Source organism: Tursiops truncatus, chromosome 3 (assembly GCF_011762595.2).
Source record: "Tursiops truncatus isolate mTurTru1 chromosome 3, mTurTru1.mat.Y, whole genome shotgun sequence".
Lineage (NCBI taxonomy): Eukaryota > Metazoa > Chordata > Mammalia > Artiodactyla > Delphinidae > Tursiops > Tursiops truncatus.
In genome coordinates this window covers 119,299,261-119,312,259 of record NC_047036.1, presented here as the reverse complement: position 1 = coordinate 119,312,259, position 12,999 = coordinate 119,299,261, and the positions used below count along the sequence as shown (strand labels likewise).

General features: G+C 40.4%; 1 protein-coding gene across 5 annotated transcripts in view; it reads right to left on the bottom strand.

Moving 5' to 3' along the window:
• ARHGAP26 (Rho GTPase activating protein 26) overlaps positions 1-12,999 on the bottom strand; it is a 484,293-nt gene that overhangs the window by 87,364 nt on the left and 383,930 nt on the right. The window lies entirely within an intron of this gene.

Below are 12,999 nucleotides of genomic sequence, written 5' to 3'. Positions count from 1 at the left end.
TTACAGTCACTGCCACGCAATATCGGCTCCCTAGGGACCAGTCATTGCGTGTATTTTCCATGTAGCTCACTCAGTTCTGAGTGACCTTGAACTTCAAGTACTGTCCTCACCATTTATAATGAAGGACTGAGGCAGAGAGGTTAAGCTGCCACAATTACAGATACACTTACAGATGATAACATAGAAACCTATGTCCCTAGATTTTCTCAATTCCTTTTAAAATGCATATAATAACAACAACACTAATTCATTCAATCTAGAAAGATCTTTTCAGCATCTCCTTTATACCAGGCACTCTGGGTACAACAGTGCTTGAGGCCAACACGTCTCCTGTGGTTAGAGAATTTGCATCTAGTAGCTGTGATTTACTGAGTATCTACCACGTCAAGTGCTTTGTATGAGTTATCTCATTTAATGTTAAAGCACACTTCTCCATAATTGGAATTCTATTCTTTATACAGTTTTGTATCCTATACGTTTTCTCTAACATTATATTGTAACATTTCCCCCTTCATGAAGAAAATCTTTACACCTGATTCTTCCTGGTTGTATAACACACCCACTGTATTAAGATATCAATATTCATTGATCCACTCATTATCATCTCTTACTCTCTGGAGCTGGCCTCCTTCTGGATTTTCTCTTTCCCAACGATCACGAGTAATGAGAGCACAGTGGTGGCACCTCCACTCCCCTCACCTATGCGTGGCCCTAGACACATCAGAGTTTTTCTCATGGCTTTCTCTCCTTTGTGTGTGCATTTAAAAGCAGAACTCAGAAGCTGAGACATAGGAAGCAAAGTCATAAGAATGATAAGAATTTCAGCCAAAACAGCTGCTCTCCATGAGTTGGCAGGTCCTTGGGCTCCAATGATGCCAGCCAGCTGGTTCAGTCAGTCTTGCTCCCAAACACAGCTGTCTGAAAACATCATTATCATATTTTCCCTAGGGGACTGAATTTTCAACAAAATAAATTGAATCACTACATAGCTGAGTTCAACTGGGGAGAGGATGTAAGGAGAGAAGGGGACCTAAAACAAAAACAACAAAAACCTCCTGGCTGGGCTTCCCAGGTGGTGTAGTGGTTGAGAGTCTGCCTGCCGATGCAGGGGACACGGGTTCGTGCCCCGGTCCAGGAGGATCCCACATGCCGCGGAGCGGCTGGGACCGTGAGCCATGACCGCTGAGCCTGCACGTCCAGAGCCTGTGCTCCACAACGGGAGAGGCCACAACAGTGAGAGGCCCGCGTACAACAAAAACAAAACAAAACAAAACAAAACCTTTTGGCTTCCAGAGGAGTGGGAACCCCTAAAAATAAGTACCAGTGTTACACATGTCACCAGGCTCCTTCTGAGCATCTTCAAGGGAAGAAAAGAGAAATTATGGTTGTTGTTGAGCTCAAGGACCACTAAGCTTCTCAGAAGCTCTCTCCCGCTTTGTTCTGTCCTCCAACAATGCTGAGCCAGGGCTGCTCCTAAGTGACACCCCGTGCACCATTACCACTGGCACTTGCTCCTAGATAGGAGTGTTTGCCCCTGCCAGCCACTGTGCAAGGTACTTTACATGACTTATCTCTAAGTCAAAGGTACTAAGCAGGATGACCATTCCACAAGGAGAGATTTCCTAATGCCACATGGCTTAGCAGGAGAGGGGCTGGGATGGGACCCTAGGGCTGTAGTTTCTAACATCTCCACTCCCCACCTCTGCAGCGGTCCTCAGCATTCAGCTTTTCTTCTCCAGCTAATCTACACTACAGAAGCCAGTGCCCAAACCCACAAGTACAGATTTCAACAAATAATGATATCCCTTAGCACCCTTCTGCCTCTGGCCTTAAGTACAGCATGTTCGGCAATCCGAGCTAAAAAACATCTGGGAATGAATTCAGACACACTGATAGGTCCCCACCTCCTTATGTCTGGCCTCCAAATTTTTTCTTTTCCTTTTATTTTTCCTTTTTCATTTCTTTTCTCTTATTTTTTTAATACTTTTTATTGGAGTATAGTTTCTTTACAATGTTGTGTCAGTTTGTCTCTTTTCCTAAAGAGCTACTGAGAATGAGATCCTCACTCAACCACAATGTGAAGAAAGATAATGCACATGCATTTTCACTTCAACTGTCACCAGAAACGTGAGCATTTCTTCTTTCCTAAAAACTGTAGTACATGCTGGAGAAACAAAGAAGAGTGAGTCGTGAGGAAGGACCATGGATTTAGACAGATGCGTGGAAAATTGCTTTCAAAACAGTGTTTATACACGGGCAAACGGGAGGAGACACGGGAACACATGAGAATTACATTCTGCTCATTGGCTGCTTTCTCTAAAAGGAAAGCTACTGGAGCATACTAGAATCAGTTCTAGGAGATGGAGACTTTCACCATGGGCCAGAGCTACAGTCCTGAAGGCCAGCTCTCTGGGTCTCAGTGTGAGCCAGGTCCAGGCTTTTGAAGAACTCCGAAGGGCTATTCTTGAGATCAAATGATGTGCAAGTGAGGCCTGCTGCGAAATGTGGAGTGCCAGACACAGGACTGTCACCACTATGATTACACATGGTTTTCCCAGGCACCAGAGCACCTCTACAAATCAGACCAAGTCAGAACAGAAGACACAGACCTTCACTAAGGAGTCTGGGCAATCATTCCCCAAATTACTTTTGTTCCTTTAACTCTGAAACTTGAATACATGCAAGTTGTTAAAAGGCTGCTCACTGCCTGGCTACCTTGTCAGCCAGGCCAAAAGATGTGTCTGTGAAAAAAGCTTGAGTTGAATTCTGATGAGAATCCAAACGCTTCACAGTTTTGCTGGTTGTTCCAATCCTATTTTGTTTGGAAGGGATGACTTCAAGAGAATCCCATGAAGTTTCCTTCGTTCTGTTGAGAAGAGTCACTGTACAAACGCCTCTGCTGAACGATGGAAGCATGAGCTCATGTAATCTCTGAGCAATGCATTTATGGAGCTCTACCATGTGCCTGGAATAATCTCATTTCACAGAGGCTTTCCAACTTAACACAAAAGGGGGGGATTTATTCTGTGCCCCAAGTGCCCCATTAATTCTGTTCAAACTTACAAACGAATTCTGACTTAGTCAGGAATGCCTTAGAAATAAAAGTTACAAGGAAGGCTGTAAGCCTTCTGGAAGCTACCGGGGAGTAAGATTGTAAAATAAAATAAAAATATGATTCTGGGGCTTCCCTGGTGGCGCAGTGGTTGAGAGTCCGCCTGCCGATGCAGGGGACAGGGGTTCGTGCCCCGGTCTGGGAAGATCCCACATGCCGCGGAGCGGCTGGGCCTGTGAGCCATGGCCGCTGAGCCTGCGCGTCCGGGGCCTGTGCTCCGCAACGGGAGAGGCCACAACAGTGAGAGGCCCGCGTACTGCGCAAAGAAAAAAAAAAAAAAAAGATTCTGGATAACGCTCCCAAGTATCCCCAATTTCAAGCTTCCTGTAAGTGGAATTAGCAGACCTGCAAATACCAAGCTGCTGTTTCTCCTTAAGCTGTGTGGCAGAGTGGTCAGGGGTGACTTGGCAGAGGCCGTCACATAGAACTGGGCTGAGTCCTGATCCAGCTGGTCAGTGGGCAGACCTACAGCTACACTGACTTCACCGTCAGAGACATTGGCATCACTGCCATGTCACGGATGTCACCTATATGTGGAATCTAAAAAAAAAAGGTACAAATGGACTTATTTATAAAACAGAAACAGAGTCAGAGATGTAGAAAACAAGCCTATGGTTACCAAGGGGGAAAGGGAGGGAGGGAAAAATTGGGAGATTGGGACTGACATAGACACACTACTATATATAAAATAGATAACTAATAAGAACCTACCTTATAGCACAGGGAACTCTGCTCGATACTCTGTAATGACCTATATGGGAAAAGAATCTAATATATGTATAACTGATTCACTTTGCTGTACAGCAGAAACTAACACAACATTGTAAATCAACTATACGCCAATAAAAATTAATTAAAAATAAACCTAAACACCATCCAAAAAAAGTATATATATATAGGAAAGGAATTTACAGTCATTATATGGGTATAAAGCAAATAGGTGTTGGAGCTATACAGACTTGGGTTCAACTCGGGCAAGAGCCTTAACCCCTCTGAGACTGTTTCCCTTGTGTAAATGGGGATCTAACACCTGTCTTGCAGGGATACTGAAAAGCTAATGCATATTAAATGCTGAGCACAGAACCTGACAGAGTGGGCTGGAGGTAGTGGTGGTATAAGTGACAATAAAAATATCCAAAGTTTATTGAGTGTTTATCATGCTGTTATTTACATGGATTATCTCAGGATTTTACTCTACTATTATTCTTGTCATCTTATAGGTGAGGAAACTGAGACTCATTGAGACTAACAGATTTGTTCAAGGTCACATAAATGAGTACAGCTGGACTGGGACTTAAGACAGCTTAGCTGGACTGTCTGGGTCTTAACCACCTGTGGCCTTTATACGTGTCAGTAATTTGAGAGACAGAGGACGAAATGCAAAGATCATAAGTTCTGGAGTCTGATGGATCTGATTTTAGTCACTCACTAGTTCTGTGACTTTGAGCAAGTTATATAACTCTGACCTTTAGCTGTCACATCTGTAAAAACTCCCGGGACTGAGGCGAGGACTGAAGCACCTAACACGGTTTGACACTCAGCGTTCAAAAGACATGATTGCATTAATAAAAAAGTATAAGAAGGGAAATAACTGGAGACTCAACAATGAATTATCTGCAGTCAGGACATGAAGATTTAATTTATAAGTGCAAATTTAATTACTGCTCTTTGTATAACATCGATCTCAACTGCTTACAACATTAGAATTTGCTGTTCTTTTCCCGTTGCATTGTCTACAAAATTCAAATTTCACTGGCCCCCCTCGGGCCCATCTTGACATTGAAGACCATTGACACTTGTGGAATTTATTCTTAGCCATGTCACATACACATTTTTATACCTTTTCCAATCCCATCTGTAACATGTTCCTGCAATTTACAAGGATTAGAAGCCTTCCCGTAACGTGTGTGGTATACTCTTTATTACGTGCTGTGATTTTTATGGGAGGAAAATTAGGTCATGATGAAGAGTTCCTGGTCTGTAACTGCAAAGTAGCTCTGAGAGAATAAATCAATGACAGAGGCCTAGGATTACAAGGCAAAAGAGAAAGGCTTCTATAAGAGAAGAGACTAAGCATTTTCCTAAAACATAAATGTATCAGGGTTTCAAGTAACAAAAAATAATAACAAGTCATGGGCTTGGTTAGTCTGAGGAGTATCTGCTTTGGAGGTGGAGGATTAGGCCTACGGAGCATGGCTCACACACTGCCCACTCTTTCTATCCACAGGCTGTAGAACAGGACTGCTCAGGGCACGAGAAGCCATAAACCCAGCACCTTTCTGCTGGAAAGCCAGGCACGTCTTAGCAGGGCTCATTTAATATACCAGTTAAGAAGCCAAATTCAGAGGCTACAGACACAGAGAGGTTTTTTTTAAGGAGAGTTGGAAGTCCGATGTCCTGTTGATATCAGCATTTTGGCCCAGGGAACAACAATTCGGAAAGTAGTTTGAGTAGTTTTATTAAAAGTCCCTCAAAAGGAAACAATTCCATTTAGTAACTGGCAGTATATACAGTCAACCTGGGTAATCCATGGGATACTGTGATTTTCCTTATCTCCAGAAAGATTCTATTTCCTGTTTTCTTTGCTGACAGAGAGGAATGGATTAAAACATAACAAAACTCCACCCTTATTTGAGAACCATTAAAGGAGCTCACACAATGATTGGTTTATCTGGGGCTTTATTGGCTGGGGGTGGGGGTGCTGCAGAATACAGATGTTCAGATCCACAACCTTATGACACTAACGAAGAACTGTCTGCATGGCACTTGACACAGCAAATGGAAGAAAAGCCTGTGACAGAAGCATTCCAGCTGAGCATATAAGTAAATCTAGCTTATTTCTAAACCTAACATGGACAGGACCAAAAAGAATACACTCAGAAACCAATGTAAGGAAAGGTAACAGCAACAACAATAAATCAACGAACAGATGAAAAAAGCCATGGTCATGAGGCACAAGAGTAAAGTGTGCAGGCATTCTTCTTCATCACCATCATTACCATCACCATCACCATCATCATCAATTTTGCATATCAACAGCCGATTGAAATAACAAGGAAATGAAATACAACTGCCCAACACTTTGTCAGTTGCCAGAAACTGTTCAAATCAATTGCATTCTATTAATTGATGCACATTTTGTGTACAAACCCCAACACTGATACAATGGATTCCAAAGCCACCGACATCTTGGTAAAAGCAGATCAAGGCAGTTTGGTGGGCCCAAATCAACTCAAATCAAGACAACCTTGAAAGACACTACCATGTTAACAGGAACGCAAGTTTGCTTAGGACTCGCTGCTTACACTAGCTGTTAAGCAAGGACATCCATGGTTGCTCACTCTTCTCCTTGACATATAAGATTAAAAGTTAACATGTATTAAAAAGGGGCAAAAAAAAAAGGGGGGCACTGATCTTTGGGCATTTCTAAGAATTAACAACTCAAAGATCACCACTCCTACCTCTTCCAAAGCCTACTGATGGACTGGAAAAAGATGTTTTGTAAAACATCAATAGCCATTCAAAGGAGCAATACTGATAAAAGCACACGGTGCATGGGCACATGTGCACACCCAGGTCCTGCTTCATGTGCAGAAACCCTTTTGAATGCCACAGCCAAAAGAAACATCGTGGACTGTTCAAAACAATCCTACTATTACATGTTGGAACTTAACAGGAAGATGTTAAGACATACACATAATCTGAGATTTCATGTTTAACCAAATCTATGAAAAGGTGGCAGTATGATTCTTGACAGGATTGTTTTTCCTAGACATTTAAATTTTTCAAAGTCATTGGCAAGCTAACCTTTAAAAAGAGAAATGAAAGGAAAACCTTGTAAGAAATTGCAGAATTTCTGGGCTTTTCGGTATCTTGAACAATGACAGCGTTCAGTATTTTGAAATCTTAACTAGATGCATATAAATATTGATAACTTCCACTATAACCCCAAGTATTGGGCTAATTGATGTTTTAAGGCTCAGGGTGACAAGGTGTGAGCTGGGTAAAGATTCTGTGCATATAGAAATGGTAACTTAAAATAATTATTACCCTGGGCTTCCCTGGTGGCGCAGTGGTTGAGAGTCTGCCTGCCAATGCAGGGGACACGGGTTCGAGCCCTGGTCTGGGAAGATCCCACGTGCCACGGAGCAACTGGGCCCGCGAGCCACAAATACTGAGCTCTGCGCGTCTGGAGCCTGTGCTCCGCAGCAAGAGAGGCCGCGACAGTGAGAGGCCCGCGCACCACGATGAAGAGTGGCCCCCGCTTGCCACAACTAGAGAAAGCCCTCGCATAGAAACGAAGACCCAACAGAGCCAAAAATAAATAAATGAATAAATAAATTTATAAAAAAAAATTATTACCGTAAAGCAAACAGAGAAAGAGCCAAAGTCTTTGCCCTCTGAACTTTTAACTCTGAAATCTGACTACAGATAAAAAGACTCAGACTCTCAAGTCTGTTCTTTAGCTTTCAGAGAATCCAGGTCAAGTCCAGGGTATGGAGCTGTTGATGGGAAATGATGCCATGAGCTACTATTTCCCTTTAGGAAGTCTGGCAAAAAGACCCAAATAAAAGCCATTAGGATCCTACTCTACCCTGTAATAAGTAAAGGCTGTAGGTCAAAGGTTACAGTCTCTGGGCAAGACTTTTAAAATATATAGCCACAAGCTTACTACAGTGTGGTAAACTCTATGGTTTTGTTTTTATTTAGTGAGTGATTCTGATATCAGCAACCAGAGAACAACCTGGTTCACCTTCCAGGGATGTCCTTCTCAAGTGCTGATACAATCATTTTCCCTCACTACTTGGAATCCCCTGAGAGCTCCCATTTTTCAGAAGGAAATGCCAACCTTTTCCCATAGCTTTCAAGACCCTTGACAGAGAGGCTCAGTCCAATCTCTGGCATCATCTCTGACCACTTGCTAACATAACCCAAAGTTCTTTCACAACCATTTCGTTTTAATACACACGAGTTGATTGATGTTGATTAACTGATTAATGTTCCTCTGGAAGGCTGTCCCCCCATCTCCATTCTTGCTCTGCCTAGAAATTGTCTATTTATCTGTCAGAGCCAGGTACAAGCAGAATTAAATTATTTCTCCTCAGTGGTACCACACACTTTATTCATCTTACTGGATGCCACTTAGCACACTACATTATGGTTAGTTATATCCTGAGAAAACAGGAGGGCCTTGGAAAACACGGTCCTGTCTCATTTATCTTAGGTCAAGAGTAGGTGCTCAATAAATGCAGTCATTAGAGATTAACAAGAATAGATTTAATAGCTTGAGTTACGAAAGGAGTCCTAAGTTCAACCCTAGTTCTTCTCCTAACAAGCTGTTTTTTCAACTCTATGGACTTTAGGTTCAAAATTTGTAAAATAGAGCTAAAAATACTGACCTTACAGTGTTGCTGTGAAAAATAAATGATATGATGAATAAAAGGCTGCTTAGCACAATGCCTTGGGGACAATAAGCTGTAAGTAAAAGTTAACTATTACTATCATTAGTTTTAGTACTGCTGGACTATGTACATTAAAAAGACCCATTACCTTCAACTGAGTAAATAAATCAGTCTGTATTAGCAACATGGAAAAAGAAGAATTATCAGGAGCCCCCATGCATAATCCTTATCTTCTGGCTTTTTCCTCTCTGCCTTCACTTACGTTGGGATATATATTTTGTACAAATTGGTCCAAACATTGCTCCCCTCCCCAGGGCTGTGCAGGAGGTGAAGGACCAAGTTTCTGAAGCATCACAACAGGGTAAGTATGTGGTTAGCGTACTTAATTTGACCAAATTGAACGTCTTTGAGAAACACATCACTAAGGCTCCCATGAACGAGAAACAGGTGGGATCTCTGTGACAAGAGATGATCAGCAGGGGATGTTTCTAGACAAACAGGTGCTCTCTTTTTTCTTCTTTTTGTAAACAAGCTTCTGTCTCCTTTTTTTGAATTTTTGAATTTTCTTTTATTTATTTTCTTATACAGCAGGTTCTCATTAGTCATCAATTTTATACACATCAGTATATACATGTCAATCCCAATCGCCCAATTCATCACACCCCCACCCCGCTCCTTCCCCCCTTGGTGTCCATAGGTTTCTTCTCTACATCTGTGTCTCAATTTCTGCCCTGCAAACCGCTGCAGCTGTACCATTCTTCTAGGTTCCACATATATGCATTAATATACGATATTTGTTTTTCTCTTTCTGAATTACTTCACTCTGTATGACAGTCTCTAAGTCCATCCGCGTCTCTACAAACAACCCAATTTTGTTGCTTTTTATTGCTGAGTAATATTCCATTGTATATATGCGCCACATCTTTATCCATTCATCTGTCGATGGGCACCTAGGTTGCTTCCATGTCCTGGCTATTGTAAATACTGCTTCAATGAACACTGGGGTGCATGTGTCTTTTTGAATTATGGTTTTCTCTGGGTATATGCCCAGTAGTGGGATTGCTGGGTCATATGGTAGTTCTATTTTTAGTTCTTTGAGAAATCTCCATACTGTTCTCCATAGTGGCTGTACCAATTTACATTCCCACCAACAGCACCCTTTTCTCCACACCCTCTCCAGCATTTGTTGTTTGTAGATTTGCTAATGATGCCCATTCTAATTGGTGTGAGGTGATACCTCATTGTAGTTTTGACTTGCATTTCTCTAATAATTAGTGATGCTGAGCAGCTTTTCATGTGCTTCTTGGCCAACTGTATGTCTTCTGTGGAGAAATGTCTATTTAGGTCTTCTGCCCATTTTTGGATTGGGTTGTTTGTTTTTTTAATAGTGAGCAGCATGAGCTGTTTATATATTGCTGAGATTAATCCTTAGTCCATTGATTCATTTACAAATATTTTCTCCCATTCGGAAGGTTGTCTTTTCGTCTTGTTTATGGTTTCCTTTGCTGTGCAAAAGCTTTGAAGTTTCATTAGGTCCCATTTGTTTATTTTTGCTTTTATTTCCATTACTCTAGGAGGTGAATCAAAAAATATCTTGCTGTGATTTATATCAAAGAGTGCTCTTCCTATGTTTTCCTCTAAGAGTTTTATAGTGTCCGGTCTTACATTTACGTCTCTAATCCATTTTGAGTTTATTTTTGTGTATGCTGTTAGGGAGTGTTCTACTTTCATTCTTTTACACGTAGCTGTCCAATTTTCCCAGCACCACTTATTGAAGAGACTGTCTCTTCTCCATTGTATATTCATGCCTCCTTTGTCATGGATTAGCTGACCAAAGGTGTGTGGGTTTATCTCTGGGCTTTCTATCTTGTTCCATTGATCTATATTTCTGTTTTTGTGCCAATACCATATTGTCTTGATTATTGTAGCTTTGTAGTATAGTCTGAAGTCAGGGAGTCTGATTCCTCCAGCTCTGCTTTTTTCCCTCAAGACTGCTTTGGCTATTCAGGGTCTTTTGTGTCTCCATACACATTTTAAGTTTTTTGTTCTAGTTCTGTAAAAAATGCCATTGGTAATTTGATAGGGATTACATTGAATCTGTAGATTGCTATGGGTAGTATAGTCATTTTCACATTACTGATTCTTCCAATCCAAGAACATGGTATGTCTCTCCATCTGCTGGTATCATCTTTAATTTCTTTCATCAGTGTCTTGTAGTTTTCTGCATACAGGTCTTTTGTCTCCCTAGGTAGGTTTATTCCTAGGTATTTTATTCTTTTTGTTGCAACGGTAAACGGGAGTGTTTCCTTAATTTCTCTTTCAGATTTTTCATCATTAGTATATAGGAATACAAGAGATTTCTGTGCATTAATTTTGTATCCTGCAACTTAACCAAATTCATTGATTAGCTCTAGTAGTTTTCTGGTGGCATCTTCAGGATTCTCTATGCATAGTATCATGTCATCTGCAAACAGTGACAGTTTTACTTCTTTTTTTCCAATTTGTATTCCTTTTATTTCTTTTTCTTCTCTGATTGCTGTGGCTAGGACTTCCAAGACTATGTTGAATAATAGTGGTGAGAGTGGACATCCTTGTCTTGTTCCTCATCTTAGAGCAAATCCTTTCAGTTTTTCACCATTGAGAATGATGTTTGCTGTGGGTTTGTTGCATATGGCCTTTATTATGTTGAGGTAGATTCCCTCTATGCCTACTTTCTGGAGAGTTTTTATCATAAATGGGTATTGAATTTTGTCAAAAGCTTTTCCTGCATCTATTGAGATGATCATATGGTTTTCATTCTTCAATTTGTTAATATGGTGTATCACATTGATTGACTTGTGTATATTGAAGAATCCTTGCATCCCTGGGATAAATCCCACTTGATCATGGTGTGTGATCCTTTTCATGTGTTGTTGGATTCTGCTTGCTAGTATTTTGTTGAGGATTTTTGCACCTATATTCATTAGTGATATTGGTCTGTAACTTTTTTTTTTTGTAGGATCTTTGTCTGGTTTTGGTATCAGGGTGATGGTGGCCTCATAGAATTAGCTTGGGAGTGTTCCTTCCTCTGCAACTTTTCAGAAGAGTTTGAGAAGGATGGGTGTTAGCTCTTCTCTAAATGTTTGATAGAATTCACCTGCGAAGCCATCTGCTCCTGGACAGTTTGTTGGAAATTTTTAACCACAGTTTCAATTTCATTACTTGTGACTGGTCTGTTCATATTTTCTATTTCTTCCTGGTTCAGTCTTGGAAGGTTATACCTTTCTAAGAATTTGTCCATTTCTTCCAAGTTGTCCATTTTATTGGCATAGAGTTGCTTGTAGTAGTCTCTTAGGATGCTTTGTATTTCTGCGGTGTCTGTTTTAACTTCTCCTTTTTCATTTCTAATTTTATTGATTTGGGTCTTCTCCCTCTTTTTCTTGATGAGTCTGGCTAATGGTTTATCAATTTTGTTTATCTTCTCAAAGAACAAGCTTTTAGTTTTATTGATCCTTGCTATTGTTTTCTTTGTTTTTATTTCATTTATTTCTGCTCTGATCTTTATGATTTCTTTCCTTCTGCTAACTTTGGGTTTTGTTCATTCTTCTTCCTCTAGTTCCTTTAGGTGTACTATTAGATTGTTTATTTGAGATTTTTCTTGTTTCTTGAGATAGGCTTGTATAGCTATAAACTTCCCTCTTAGAACTGCTTTTGCTGTATCCCATAGGTTTTGGATCATTGTGTTTTCATTGTCATTTGTCTCTAGGTATTTTTTGATTTCCTCTTTGATTTCTTCAGTGATCTCTTGGTTATTTAGTAACATATTGTTTAGCCTCTATGTGTTTCTATTTTTTCCAGGGTTTTTCCTGTAATTGATACCTACTTTTATAGCGTTGTGGTCAGAAAAGATGCTTGATATGATTTCAATTTTCTTAAATTTACTGGGGCTTGATTTGTGACCCAAGATGTCATCTATCCTGGATAATGTTGCATGCACACTTGAGAAGAAAGTGTAATCTGCTGTTTTTGGATGGAATGTCCTATAAATATCAATTAAATCTATCTGGTCTGTTATGTCATTTAAAGCTTGTGTTTCCGTAATTATTTTTATTTTGGATGATCTGTCCATTGGTGTAAGTGAGGTGTTAAAGTCCCCCACTATTATTGTGTTACTGTTGGTTTCCTCTTTTATAGCTGTTAGGAGTTGCCTTATGTATTGCCTTATGTATTGAGGTGCTCCTATGTTGGGTGCATATATATTTATAATTGTTATATCTTCTTCTCTGCACTTCCTGGACTAGGGTGGCTATTTCCTTTCCCATGTTAGGGAAGTTTTTGACTATAATCTCTTCCAATATTTTCCCAGGTCATTTCTCTCTCTCTTCTGCTTCTGGGACCCCTAAAATGCGAATGTGTCTGTGTTTAATGTTGTCCCAGGGGTCTCTTTGGCTGTCTTCATTTCTTTTCTTTTTTTTTTCTTTATTCTGTTCCGCAGCAGTAAATTCC